The 15659-nt window shown below is 42.0% G+C and overlaps 1 protein-coding gene across 18 annotated transcripts in view; it reads right to left on the reverse strand.

Annotated features, from left to right (window-relative positions):
- LOC139754268 (nicotinamide riboside kinase 2) overlaps positions 1-15659 on the reverse strand; it is an 88365-nt gene that overhangs the window by 38963 nt on the left and 33743 nt on the right. The window lies entirely within an intron of this gene.

Here is a 15659-nt window from a genome sequence, read left to right on the forward strand (position 1 = left end):
AGTTAATTGGGATTAAGTTTAAATGAAGAAAAATTGGAGGATCTGAAGTGTTTCAGATATCTGGGAGTGGACTTAGCAGCGAATGGAACCTTGAAAGCGAAAGTGAGTCATTTGGTGGTGGTGGGGGGGAGGGGGGCAAAGGTTCTGGGAGCGATGAAGAGTGTGTGGAAGGAGGGAACGTTATCTTGGAGGGCAAAAATGGATATGCTTGAAGGAATAGTAGTTCCAACAATCTTATATGGTTGCAAGGCATTGGGCTATGGATAGGGTTGTACAGAGGAGGGCGGTTGTGTTGGAAATGAAATGCTATGTGCAGTGGTTTGTTCGAGTAAGTAATGAAAGGGTAAAGAGATGTGTAGAAATAAAGAGTGTGTGGCTGAGAGAGCAGAAGAGGGTGTGTTGAAGTGGTTTGGGCATATGGAGAGAATGAGTGTGGAAAGAGTGTGTGGCTGAGAGAGCAGAAGAGAGTGTGTTGAAGTGGTGTGGGCATATGGAGAGAATGAGTGCGGAAAGATTGACAAAGAGGATGTATGTGTCAGAGGTGGAGGGAACAAGGAGAAGTGCGAGACCAAATTAGAAGTGGAAGGATGGAGTGAAAAAGATTTTGAGTGATCAGGGCATGATCATACAGGAGGTTGAGAGGCATGCAAGGAATAGTGAATTGGAACGATGTGGTATACTGGGGTCGACATGCTGTTAATGGACTGAAGCAAGGCATGTGAAACATCTGGGGTAAACTATGGAAAGGTCTGTGGGGCCTGGATGTGGACAGGAAGCTGTTGTTTCAGTGCATTACACATGACAGCAAGAGACTGAGCATGAATAAATGAGGCTTTTTTTTTTTTTTTTTTGTCTGTTTCCCTGGCACTACCTTGCTGAAGCAGGGGGTAGCAATAACTGTTTCCTGTGGAGCAGGGTAGTGCCAGGAAAGGATAAAGACAAGCAAGTATGAATATGTATATGTGTATATATGTCTGTGTATGTGTATGTATGTATGTGTATATGTTGATAGGTATAAGTATATTCATTTATTTGTTTTGCTTTGTCGCTGTCTCCCGCGTTAGTGAGGTAGCGCAAGGAAACAGACGAAAGAATGGCCCAACCAACCCATATACACATGTATATACATACACGTCCACACATGCAAATATACATACCTATACATCTCAATGTCTACATATATATACACACACAGACATACATATATACACGTGTACATAATTCATACTGTCTGCCTTTATTAATTTCCACTGCCACCCCACCACACATGAAATAACAACCCCCTCCCCCCGCATGTGCTTGAGGTAGCGCTAGGAAAAGACAACAAAGGCCACATTCATTCACACTCAGTCTCTAGCTGTCACGTAATAATGCACCAAAACCACAGCTCCCTTTCCACATCCAGGCCCCACACAACTTTCCATAGTTTACCCCAGACGCTTCACATGCCCTGTTTCAATCCAATGACAGCACGTCGACCCCAGTATACCACATCGTTCCAATTCACTCTATTCCTTGCACGCCTTTCACCCTCCTGCATGTTCAGGCCCTGATCACTCAAAATCTTTTTCACTCCATCTTTCCACCTCCAATTTGGTCTCCCACTTCTCCTCGTTCCCTCCACCTCTGACACATATATCCTCTTGGTCAATCTTTCCTCACTCATTCTCTCCATGTGACCAAACCATTTAAAAACACCCTCTTCTGCTCTCTCAACCACACTCTTTATATTACCACACATCTCTCTTACCCTATCATTACTTACTCGATCAAACAACCTCACACCACATATTGTCCTCAAACATCTCATTTCCAGCACATCCACTCTCCTCTGCACAACTCTATCTATAGCCCATGCCTCGCAACCATATAACTTTGTTGGAACCACTATTCCTTCAAACACACCCTTCAAACATACATTCCTTCAAACATGCTTTCCGAGATAATGTTCTTGACTTCCACACATTCTTCAACGCTCCCAGAACTTTTGCCCCCTCCCTCACCCTATGATCCACTCCCAGATATCTAAAACATTTCACTTCCTCCAGTTTTTCTCCATTCAAACTTACCTCCCAATTGACATGTCCCTCAACCCTACTGTACCTAATAACCTTGATCTTATTCACATTTACTCTAAACTTTTTCTTTCACACACTTTACCAAACTCAGACACCAGCTTCTGCAGTTTCTCACATGAATCAGCCACCAGCGCTGTATCATCAGCAAACAACAACTGACTCACTTCCCAAGCTCTCTCATCTACAACAGACTGCATACTTGCCCCCCTTTCCAAGACTCTTGCATTCACCTCCTTAACAACCCCATCCATAAACAAATTAAACAACCATGGAGACATCACACATCCCTGCCACAAACCAACATTCACTGAGAACCAATCACTTTCCTCTCTTCCTACACATACACATGCCTTACATCCTCGATAAAAACTTTTCACTGCTTCTAACAACTTGCCTCCCACACCATATATTCTTAATACCTTCCACAGAGCATCTCTATCAACTCTATCATATGCCTTCTCCAGATCCATAAATGCTACATACAAATCCATTTGCTTTTCAAAGTATTTCTCACATACATTCTTCAAAGCAAACACCTGATCCACACATCCTCTACCACTTCTGAAACCACACAGCTCTTCCCCAATCTGATGCTCTGTACATGCTTTCACCCTCTCAATCAATACCCTCCCATATAATTCACCAGGAATACTCAACAAACTTATACCTCTGTAATTTGAGCACTCACTTTTATCCCCTTTGCCTTTGTACAATGGCACTATGCAAGCATTCCACCAATCCTCAGGCACCTCACCATGAGTCATACATACATTAAATAATCTTACCAACCAGTCAACAATACAGTCACTCCCTTTTTTAATAGATTCCACTGCAATACCATCCAAACCTGCTGCCTTGCCGGCTTTCATCATCCGCAAAGCTTTTACTACCTCTTCTCTGTTTACCAAATCATTCTCCCTAAACCTCTCACTTTGCACACCACCTCGACCAAAACACCCTATATCTGCCACTCTATCATCAAACACATTCAACAAACCTTCAAAATACTCATTCCATCTCCTTCTCACATCACCACTACTTGTTGTCACCTCCCCATTAGCCCCCTTCACTGAAGTTCCCATTTGTTCCCTTGTCTTATGCACTTTATTTATCTCCTTCCAAAACATCTTTTTATTCTCCCTAAAATTTAATGACACTCTCTCTCCCCAACTCTCATTTGCCCTCTTTTTCACCTCTTGCACCTTTCTCTCGACCTCCTGCCTCTTTCTTTTATACATCTCCCACTCATTTGCATTATTTCCCCACAAAAATCATTCAAATGCCTCTCTCTTCTCTTTCATTAATAATCTTACTTCTTCATCCCACCACTCACTACCCTTTTTAATCTGCCCACCTCCCATGCTTCTCATGCCACAAGCATCTTTTGCGCAAGCCATCACTGCTTCCCTAAATACATCCCATTCCTCTCCCACTCCCCTTACGTCCTTTGTTCTCACCTTTTTCCATTCTGTACTCAGTCTCTCCTGGTACTTCCTGGTACATGTATGTATATGTCCAGGTATGGGCATTTATAAATATATATGTGTATATGAGTGAATGGGCCATTCTTTGTCTGTTTCCTGGTGCTACCTTGCTGACACAGGAGACAGTAATCTAAGTGATCTAGTATAACAGCGGTGCTGCTTCCTGTGGGGCGGGGTAGCAACATGAATGGATGAAGCCAAGCATGAACATGTACATGTGTACATATGTACAAGTCTCTGTGTGTGTATGTATATGTATGTACATGTATGCATATGTGTGTATATGGGCATTTATGTATACATATGTGTGTGTGGGTGAGTGGATGGGCCATTCCTCATCTGTTTCCTGGCGCTATCTCGCTAACATGGGAAACAGTGATTATAGATAATAATAAAAAGTTATCCAATGAAAAAATTATCCAAAAAAAGCTAATACTACATTTTCACAAGAAGATTATGAGGAAAAAATAATAACTCTGGGTCATCATGATTTGGTGGTGCAGAGTGAATAGCCATATCCATACAAGACCTACAATGTTGCTATCAGAAAGAGAAATGGTATTCATTTTAATTACTAAATATGTCTAATAACATGTTTTTTATTTTCTCAATTACTGCAACACAGTAGGGGTTATGCCATAAATCATCCTGTTGCAGTGAATGGGTTAAAAAGAGGGACATACATAAGTATATGTGGGTGAGTGAGAAAGGTGGTATGTGGTCATTATTGGGTTATGTAATGAATGATAGGTGTACCAAGCAAGAGATAGACTCTTGGACATGAATATATCGAGAGGGTCAGCTAGCAGGATGTATGATCGTTACCAGGTGGAGGAAAAGGTAAAGATTTGTAATGGTTTTTAGAAAAGAGTAAATGATATGAGAAGAGGATGGTGAAAGCAAGTGAGCTTGGAAATGTCTTGTGAGATGAAATATCAGGAAATATTGGGTGCAGAATGGAAAAAGATGAGAGTAAATGAAGCTAAAGGAGTGGGTGAAGAATGGGAGATATATAGGGAAGCAGTGTTGGTACGTGCAAGAGAGATGTGTGACATGTGGAGGAAAAGGTAAAGATTTGTGGAGGTTTTTATAAAAGAGTAAATGATATGAGAAGAGGGTGGTGAAAGCAAGTGAGCTTGGAAAAGTCTTGTGTGATGAAATATCAGGAAAGACTGAGTGCAGAATGGAAAAAGATGAGAGTAAATGACGCTAAAACAATGGGTGAAGAATGGAAGATATATAGGGAAGCAGTGTTGGTATGTGCAAGAGAGATGTGTGACATGTGTTAAGTAGGAGATGGGGCACGCGAGAAAGGGCAATGAGTGGTGGGATGAAGAACTAAATGACAGTGGGCATGAGAAGAAAGATTATGAGAGGCAAGTGTTTTGGGAGCAGCTGAGTGAGTGTGCTAGCAGTTTTGATGCAAGAGACCGGGTTGTCGTGATGGATGATTTGAATTCAAAGGTGAGTAATGTGGCAGTTGAGGGAATAATTGGTGTACATGGGGAGTTCATTGTTGTAAATGGAAATGGTGAGGAGCTTGTTCATTTGTGCGTTGAAAAAGGACTGGTGATTGGGAATACATGGTTTAAAAAGAGAGATATACATAAGTATACATCCATAAGTAGAAGAGATGGCCAGACAGCGTTATTGGATTACGTGTTGACGGATAGGCATGTGAAAGATAGACTTGGATGTTAATGTGCTGAGAAGTACAACTGGAGGGATGTCTGATCATTATCTTGTGAAGGCGAAAGTGAAGATTTGTAGAGGTTTTCAGAAAAGAAGATAGAACGTTGGGGTGAAGAGAGTGATGAGAATAAGTGAGCTAGGGAAGGAGACTTGTGTGAGGTAGAACCAAGACGGACTGAGTGCAGAATGGAAAAAGGAAAGCTAAGGATGTATGGGGAGCGGGAAATGAATGAGATGTATTTAGGGAAGTAGTGATGGCTTGCACAAAAGATGCTTGTGGCATAAGAAGCGTGGAAGGTGGGCAGATTAGAAAGGGTAGTGAGTGGTGGGATGAAGAAGTAAGATTATTAGTGAAAGAGAAGAGAGAGGCATTTGGACCATTTTTGCAGGGAAATAGTGCATATGACTGGAAGATGTATAAGAGAAAGGGGCAAGAGGTCAAGGGAAAGATGCAAGTGGTGAAAAAGAGGGCAAATGAGAGTTGGGGTGAGAGAGTATCACTAAATTTTAGGGAGAATAAAAAGATGTTTTGGAAGGAGGTAGATAAAATGCATAAAACAAGAGAACAAATGGGAACATCGGTGAAGGGAGCTAATGGGGAGGTAATAACAAGTAGTGGTGATGTGAAAAGGAGGAGTGAGTGTTTTGAAGGTTTGTTGAATGTGTTAGATGATAGAGTGGCAGATATAGGGTGTTTAGGTTGAGGTGGTGTGCAAAGTGAGAGGGTTAGGGAGACTGATTTGGTAAACAGAGAAGAGGTAGTGAAAGCTTTGCGGAAGATGAAAGCCAGCAAGGCGGTGGGTTTGGATGGTATTGCAGTGGAATTTATTAAAAAATGGGGTGACTGTGTTGTTGACTGATTGGTGAGGATATTCACTGTATGTATGGCTCATGGTGAAGAGCCTGAGGATTGCCGGAATGCATGTATAGTGCCACTGTACAAAGGTAAAGGGGATAAAGGTGAGTGTTCAAATTACAAAGGTATAAGTTTGTTGAGTATTCCTGGAAAATTAAATGGGAGGGTATTGATTGAGAGGGTGAAGGCATGTACAGAGCATCATATTTGGGGAAGAGCAGTGTGGTTTCAGAGGTGGAAGAGGATGTGTGGATCAGGTGTTTGCTTTGAAGTATGTATGTGAGAAATACTTTGAAAAGCAAATGCATTTGGATGTAGCATTTATGGATCTGGAGAAGGCATATGATAAGAGTTGATAGAGATACTCTGTGGAAGGTATTAGGAGTATATGGTGTGGGAGGTAAGTTGTTAGAAGCAGTGAAAAGTTTTTATCGAGGATGTAAGGCATGTGAACGAGTAGGAAGAGAGGAAAGTGATTGGTTCTCATTGAATGTTGGTTTGTGGCAGGGGTGCGTGATGTCTCCAGGTTTGTTTAATTTGTTCATGGATGGGGTTGTTAAGGAGGTGAATGCAAGAGCTTTGGAAAGAGGGGCAAGTATGCAGTCTGTTGTGGATTAGAAAGCTTGGGAAGTGAGTCAGTTGTTGTTTGCTGATGATACAGGGCTGGTGGCTGATTCGGGTGAGAAACTGCAGAAGCTGGTGACTGAGTTTGGTAAAGTGTGTGAAAGAAGAAAGTTGAGAGTAAATGTGAATAAGAGCAAGGTTATTAGGTACAGTAGGGTTGAGAGACAAGTCAATTGGGAGGTAAGTTTGAATGGAGAAAAACTGGAGGAAGTGAAGTGTTTTAGATATCTGGTAGCGGATTTAACAGCGGATGGAGCCATGGAAGCGCAAGTGAGTCACAGGGTGGCGGAGGGGGAAAAAGTTCTGAGGGCGTTGGAAAATGTGTGGAAGGCGAGAACGTTATCTCAGAAAGCAAAAATGGGTATCTTTGAAAGAATGGTGGTTCCAACAATGTTATATGGTTGCGAGGCTTGGGCTATAGATAGTGTTGTGCAAAGGAGGGTGGATGTGTTGGAAATGAGATGTTTGAGGACAACATGTGGTGTAAGGTGGTTTGATCGAGTAAGTAATGAAAGGGTAAGAGAGAGGTGTGGTAATAAAAAGAGTGGTTGAAAGAGCAGAAGAGGGTGTATTGGAATGGTTTGGTCACATGGAGAGAATGGCCGAGGAAAGACGGACAAAGAGGATATATGTGTCAGAGGTGGAGGGAACGAGGAAAAGTGCAAGACCAAATTGGAGGTGGAAGGATGGAGTGAAAAAGATTTTGAGCAATCAGGGCCTGAACATGCAGGAGGATGAAAGGCATGCAAGGATAGAGTGAACTGGAACGATGTGGTATACCGGGGTCAACATTTTGTCAATGGATTGAACCAGGGCATGTGAAGCGTCTGGGGTAAACCATGGAAAGTTTTGTGGGGACTGGATGTGGAAAGGACGCTGTGGTCTCGGTGCATTATACATGACGGCTAGAGACTGAGTGTGAACAAATGTGGCCTTTGTTGTCTTTTCCTAGCGTTGCCTTGCGTGCGTGCAGGGGGAGGGGGTTGTCATTTCATGTGTACTTCTACCTAATATTTCTACTTAATGCTGCTGTATGGTTTACCTACCCACTACTTCCATCTTTTGTTCTTACTTTATTGTTAAAAGGTGGGGCTAGGACATGGTGCTCACTGCTGAAAATCTAGGGTTATGAAGAGTAAGTTGAGTGAGTTAAGTGTTGTGAAGTGCGATGTGTGACAAGGAGAGATTATATATATTTGTGACCAGAATGCCAACAGTTAACATGCAGGAGAGCAGAAAGAAAAGGCAACTACTAGGTCAGAGGAGTACAACTTGATAACCACTTAAGTGCTTGTTCAACGAGCAGCTGTCACTAACCCTCCCAATACCTAGGGGAGTAGTACTGGCGATATGCCTTCCTATTAGATGGCTTTCATATTTTTTCAGTCACAGACAAAAATCCATATCAAGGCCAGGCCTTAATTGAAATTTAAAAGGATTAATGAAAGGGAAAAAGAAGAGACCGGGGATAGCATATATAAATTTTAGAGAAAGTGTAAATATTTATTTATATTCATTTATATATTATACTCTGTCGCAGTCTCATGTGTTAGCGAGGTAGCGCAAGGAAACAGACGAAAGAATGGCCCAACCCACCCACATACACATGTATATACATAAACGTCCACACACAAACATATACATACCTATACATTTCAATGTATACATATACATACATACACAGATATATATATATATATATATATATATATATATATATATATATATATATATATATATATATATACATATATATATATATATATATATATATATATATATATATATATATATATTTTTTTTTTTTTTTTTTTTTATACTTTGTCGCTGTCTCCCGCGTTTGCGAGGTAGCGCAAGGAAACAGACGAAAGAAATGGCCCAACCCCCCCCCATACACATGTATATACATACGTCCACACACGCAAATATACATACCTACACAGCTTTCCATGGTTTACCCCAGACGCTTCACATGTCTTGATTCAATCCACTGACAGCACGTCAACCCCGGTATACCACATTGCTCCAATTCACTCTATTCCTTGCCCTCCTTTCACCCTCCTGCAAGTTCAGGCCCCGATCACACAAAATCTTTTTCACTCCATCTTTCCACCTCCAATTTGGTCTCCCTCTTCTCGTTCCCTCCACCTCCGACACATATATCCTCTTGGTCAACCTTTCCTCACTCATTCTCTCCATGTGCCCAAACCATTTCAAAACACCCTCTTCTGCTCTCTCAACCACGCTCTTTTTATTTCCACACATCTCTCTCACCCTTACGTTACTTACTCGATCAAACCACCTCACACCACACATTGTCCTCAGACTTCTCATTTCCAGCACATCCATCCTCCTGCGCACAACTCTATCCATAGCCCACGCCTCGCAACCATACAACATTGTTGGAACCACTATTCCTTCAAACATACCCATTTTTGCTTTCCGAGATAATGTTCTCGACTTCCACACATTCTTCAAGGCTCCCAGAATTTTCGCCCCCTCCCCCACCCTATGGTCCACTTCTGCTTCCATGGTTCCATCCGCTGCCAGATCCACTCCCAGATATCTAAAACACTTCACTTTTTTTTTTTTTTTTTTTTGCCTCGTCGCCATCTTATATGGGAGGGTATTGATTGAGAGGGTGAAGGCATGTACAGAGCATCAGATTGGGGAAGAGCAGTGTGGTTTCAGAAGTGGTAGAGGATGTGTGGATCAGGTGTTTGCTTTGAAGAATGTATGTGAGAAATACTTAGAAAAGCAAATGGATTTGTATGTAGCATTTATGGATCTGGAGAAGGCATATGGTAGAGTTGATAGAGATGCTCTGTGGAAGGTATTAAGAATATATGGTGTGGGAGGAAAGTTGTTAGAAGCAGTGAAAAGTTTTTATCGAGGATGTAAGGCATGTGTACATGTAGGAAGAGAGGAAAGTGATTGGTTCTCAGTGAATGTAGGTTTGCGGCAGGGGTGTGTGATGTCTCCATGGTTGTTTAATTTGTTTATGGATGGGGTTGTTAGGGAGGTAAATGCAAGAGTTTTGGAAAGAGGGGCAAGTATGAAGTCTGTTGGGGATGAGAGAGCTTGGGAAGTGAGTCAGTTGTTGTTCGCTGATGATACAGCGCTGGTGGCTGATTCATGTGAGAAACTGCAGAAGCTGGTGACTGAGTTTGGTAAAGTGTGTGGAAGAAGAAAGTTAAGAGTAAATGTGAATAAGAGCAAGGTTATTAGGTACAGTAGGGTTGAGGGTCAAGTCAATTGGGAGGTGAGTCTGAATGGAGAAAAACTGAAGGAAGTGAAGTGTTTTAGATATCTGGGAGTGGATCTGGCAGCGGATGGAACCATGGAAGCGGAAGTGGATCATAGGGTGGGGGAGGGGGCGAAAATTCTGGGGGCCTTGAAGAATGTGTGGAAGTCGAGAACATTATCTCGGAAAGCAAAAATGGGTATGTTTGAAGGAATAGTGGTTCCAACAATGTTGTATGGTTGCGAGGCGTGGGCTATGGATAGAGTTGTGCGCAGGAGGATGGATGTGCTGGAAATGAGATGTTTGAGGACAATGTGTGGTGTGAGGTGGTTTGATCGAGTGAGTAACGTAAGGGTAAGAGAGATGTGTGGAAGTAAAAAGAGCGTGGTTGAGAGAGCAGAAGAGGGTGTTTTGAAGTGGTTTGGGCACATGGAGAGGATGAGTGAGGAAAGATTGACCAAGAGGATATATGTGTCGGAGGTGGAGGGAGCAAGGAGAAGAGGGAGACCAAATTGGAGGTGGAAAGATGGAGTGAAAAAGATTTTGTGTGATCGGGGCCTGAACATGCAGGAGGGTGAAAGGAGGGCAAGGAATAGAGTGACTTGGAGCGATGTGGTATACCGGGGTTGACGTGCTGTCAGTGGATTGAATCAAGGCATGTGAAGCGTCTGGGGTAAACCATGGAAAGCTGTGTAGGTATGTATATTTGTGTGTGTGGACGTAAGTATATACATGTGTATGGGGGTGGGTTGGGCCATTTCTTTCGTCTGTTTCCTTGCGCTACCTCGCAAACACGGGAGACAGCGACAAAGTATAAAAAAAAAAAAAAAAAAATATATATATATATATATATATATATATATATATATATATATATATATATATATATATATATATATATATATATTTATATATATATTTTTTTATTATCATTATTTTGCTTTGTCGCTGTCTCCCGTATTAGCGAGGTAGTACAATGAAACAGATGAAAGAATGGCCCAACCCACCCACATACACATGTATATACATACATGTCCACACACGCAAATATACATACCTATACATCTCAATGTATTATACATATATATACACACACAGACATGTACATATATACACATGAACATAATTCATACTGTCTGCCTTTATTCATGCCCATCGCCACCTCGCCACACATGAAATAACAACCCCCTCCCCCTCACGTGCGCGAGGTAGCGCTAGGAAGACAACAAAGGCCACATTCATTCACACTCAGTCTCCAGCTGTCATGTAATAATGCCCGAAACCACAGCTCCCTTTCCACATCCAGGCCCTACAGAACATTCCATGGTTTACACCAGACGCTTCACATGCCCTGGTTCAATCCATTGACAGCACTTCGACCCTGGTATACCACATCGTTCCAATTCACTCTATTCCTTACATGCCTTTCACCCTCCTGCATGTTCAGGCCCCGATCACTCAAAATCTTTTTCACTCCATCTTTCTACCTCCAATTTGGTCTCCCACTTCTCCTCGTTCCCTCCACCTCAGACACATATATCCTCTTGGTCAATCTTTCCTCACTCATTCTCTCCATGTGACCAAACCATTTCAAAACACCCTCTTCTGCTCTCTCAACCACACTCTTTTTATTACCACACATCTCACTTACCCTATTATCACTTAATCAAACCACCTCACACCACATAATGTCCTCAAACATCTCATTTCCAGCACATCCACCCTCCTCCGCACAACTCTATCTATAGCCCACGCCTCGCAACCATACAATATTGTTGGAACTACTATTCCTTCAAACATACCCATTTTTGCTTTCCGAGATAATGTTCTTGACTTCCACACATTCTTCAACGCTCCCAGAATTTTCGCCCCCTCCCCCACCCTATGATTCACTTCCACTTCCATGGTTCCATCAGCTGCCAAATCCACTCCCAGATATCTAAAACACTTCACTTCCTCCAGTTTTCTCCATTCAAACTTACCTCCCAACTGACTTGACCCTCAACCCTACTGTACCTAATAACCTTACTCTTATTCACATTTACTCTAAACTTTCTTCTTTTATACACTTTACCAAACTCAGTCACCAGCTTCTGCAGTTTCTCACCCAAATCAGCCACCAGCACTGTATCATCAGTGAACAACTGACTCACTTCCCAAGCTCTCTCATCCACAACAGACTGCATACTTGCCCCTCTTTCCAAAACTCTTGCATTCACCTCCCTAACAACCCCATCCATAACCAAATTAAACAACCATAGAGACATCACACACCCCTGCCGCAAACCTACATTCGCTGAGAACCAATCACTTTCCTCTCTTTCTACACATACACATGCCTTACATCCTCGATAAAAACTTTTCACTGCTTCAAAGAACTTGCCTCCAACACCATATATTCTTAATACCTTCCACAGAGCATCTCTATCAACTCTATCATATGCCTTCTCCAGATCCATAAATGCTACATACAAATCCATTTGCTTTTCTAAGTATTTCTCACATACATTCTTCAAAGCAAACACCTGATCCACACATCCTCTACCACTTCTGAAACCACACTGCTCTTGTCCAATCTGATGCTCTGTACTTGCCTTCACCCTCTCAATCAATACCCTCCCATATAATTTTCCAGGAATACTCAACAAACTTATACCTCTGTAATTTGAGCACTCACTTTTATCCCCTTTGCCTTTGTACAATGGCACTATGCAAGCATTCCACCAATCCTCAGGCACCTCACCATGAATCATACAGTCATCAAATAACCTTACCAACCAGTCAACAATACAGTCACCCCCCTTTTTTAATAAATTCCACTGCAATACCATCCAAACCTGCTGCCTTGCCGGCTTTCATCTTCCGCAAAGCTTTTACTACCTCTTCTCTGTTTACCAAATCATTTTCCCTAACCCTCTCGCTTTGCACACCACCTCGACCAAAACACCCTATATCTGCCACTCTATCATCAAACACATTCAACAAACCTTCAAAATACTCACACCATCTCCTTCTCACATCACCACTACTTGTTATCACCTCCCCATTAGCCCCCTTCACTGAAGTTCCCATTTGTTCCCTTGTCTTACGCACTTTATTTACCTCATTCCAAAACATCTTTTTATTCTCCCTAAAATTTAATGATACTCTCTCACCCCAACTCTCATTTGCCCTCTTTTTCACCTCTTGCACCTTTCTCTTGACTTCCTGCCTCTTTCTTTTATACATCTCCCTCTCATTTGCATTATTTCCCTGCAAATATCATCCAAATGCCTCTCTCTTCTCTTTCACTATTAATCATGCTGCCTTTATTCATCCCCATCGCCACCCAGCCACACATGAAATGATAACCACTTCCCCCGCATGCGCACGAGGTAGCGCTAGGAAAAGACAACAAAGGCCACATTCGTTCATACTCAGTCTCTAGCTGTCATGTATAATGCATTGAAACCACAGCTCCCTTTCCACATCCAGGCCCCACAAAACTTTCCATGGTTTACCCCAGATGCTTCACATGCCCTGGTTCAATCCATTGACAGCACATCGATCCCGGTATACCACATCATTCCAATTCACTCTATTCCTTGCACGCCTTTCACCCTCCTGCATGTTCAGGCCCTGATCACTCAAAATCTTTTGCACTCCATCTTTCCACCTCCAATTTGGTCTCCCACTTCTCCTCGTTCCCTCCACCTCTTACACATATATCCTCTTTGTCAATCTTTCCTCATTCATTCTCTCCATGTGACCAAACAATTTCAAAACACCCTCTTCTGCTTTCTCAACCACACTCTTTTTATTACCACACATCTCTCTTACCCATTCATTACTTACTTGATCAAACCACCTCACACCACATACTGTCCTCAAACATCTCACTTCCAAAACATCCACCCTCCTCCGCACAACTCTATCTATAGCCCACGCCTCGCAACCATATAACATTGTTGGAACCACTATTCCTTCAAACATACCCATTTTTGCTTTCTGAGATCATGTTCTCACCTTTCACACATTCTTCAACGCTCCCAGAACTTTAGCCCTCTCCCCAACCCTGTGACTCACTTCCGCTTTCATGGTGCCATTTGCTGCCAAATCCACTCCCAGATATCTAAAACACTTCCCTTCCTCCAGATTTTCTCCATTCAAACTTATCTCCCAATTGACTTGTCACTTAACCCTACTGTACCTAATAATCTTGCTCTCATTCACATTTACTCTCAGCTTTCTTCTTTCACACACTTTACTAAACTCAGTCACCAGCTTCTGCAGTTTCTCACCCGAATCAGCCACCAGCGCTGTATCATCAGTGAACAACAACTGACCCACTTGCCAAGCCCTCTCATCCACAACAGACTGCATACTTGCCCCTCTCTCCAAAACTCTTGCATTCATCTCCCTAACAACCCCATTCATAAACAAATTAAACAACCATGGAGACATCACACATCCGTGCCGCAAACCGATATTCACTGAGAACCAATCATTTTCCTCTCTTTCTACACATACACATGCCTTACATCCTCGATAAAAACTTTTCACTGCTTCTAACAACGTGCCTCCCACATCATATATTCTTAATACCTTCCACAGTGTATCTCTATCAACTCTATCATATGCCTTCTCCAGATCCATAAATGCTACATACAAATCCATTTGCTTTTCTAAGTATTTCTCACATACATTCTTCAAAGCAAACACCTGATCCACACATCCTCTACCACTTCTGAAACCACACTGCTCTTCTCCAATCTGATGCTCTGTGCATGCCTTCACCCTCTCAATCAATACCCTCCCATATAATTTACCAGGAATACTCAAAAAACTTATATCTCTGTAATTTGAGCACTCACCTTTATCCCCTTTGCCTTTGTACAATGGCACTATGCATGCATTCCGCCAATCCTCAGGCACCTCACCATGAGTCATACATACATTAAATATCCTTACCAACCAGTCAACAACACAGTAACCCCCTTTTTAAATAAATTCCACTGCAATACCATCCAAACCCGCTGCCTTGCCAGCTTTCATCTTCCACAAAGCTTTTACTACCTCTTCTCTGTTTACCAAATCATTCTCCCTAACCCTCTCACTTTGCACACCACCTCGACCAAAACACCCTATATCTGCCACTCTACCATCTAACACATTCAACAAACTTCAAAATACTCACTCCATCTCTCTATTGTACATATGGACCAATGTACAATTCTCAGTATAGTTTTTCAATGAAACTGCTCACGTCTAACAAATCTGCTTGATTTCTGATATAACCAACATGTATAAGGAAAATAAAGCAGTTGAAGTCATCTACCTTGACAAAAAAAAAAAAAATGCTCACTAGGGTTCCACAACAAAGGCTACTAACAAAAGTCACATTGTATTGATGGGGTTGTACTTCAGAGAATAGAAAATTAGTTGACTGGCCATAAACGGAGTTGTGATTAATAGTTAAGCCTCAGAATGGTTAGATGTAACAAGTGTGCACCACAGGAATCAGTCTTGGGACAAGTTCTATTTCTCATGCATACTGCTATTCATAATGGGCTGCACTGTAAGATATAAAAATTCACGGATGATACAAAACTTGGAAATGAATCTACAAATAAACATGAACATTTACAGCCTCTAAATGACAGACAAACAGTTGGACTGGGCTCATAGGACACTGTACCACC

The sequence above is a fragment of the Panulirus ornatus genome, chromosome 16 (assembly GCF_036320965.1).
Source record: "Panulirus ornatus isolate Po-2019 chromosome 16, ASM3632096v1, whole genome shotgun sequence".
NCBI classification, from domain to species: domain Eukaryota; kingdom Metazoa; phylum Arthropoda; class Malacostraca; order Decapoda; family Palinuridae; genus Panulirus; species Panulirus ornatus.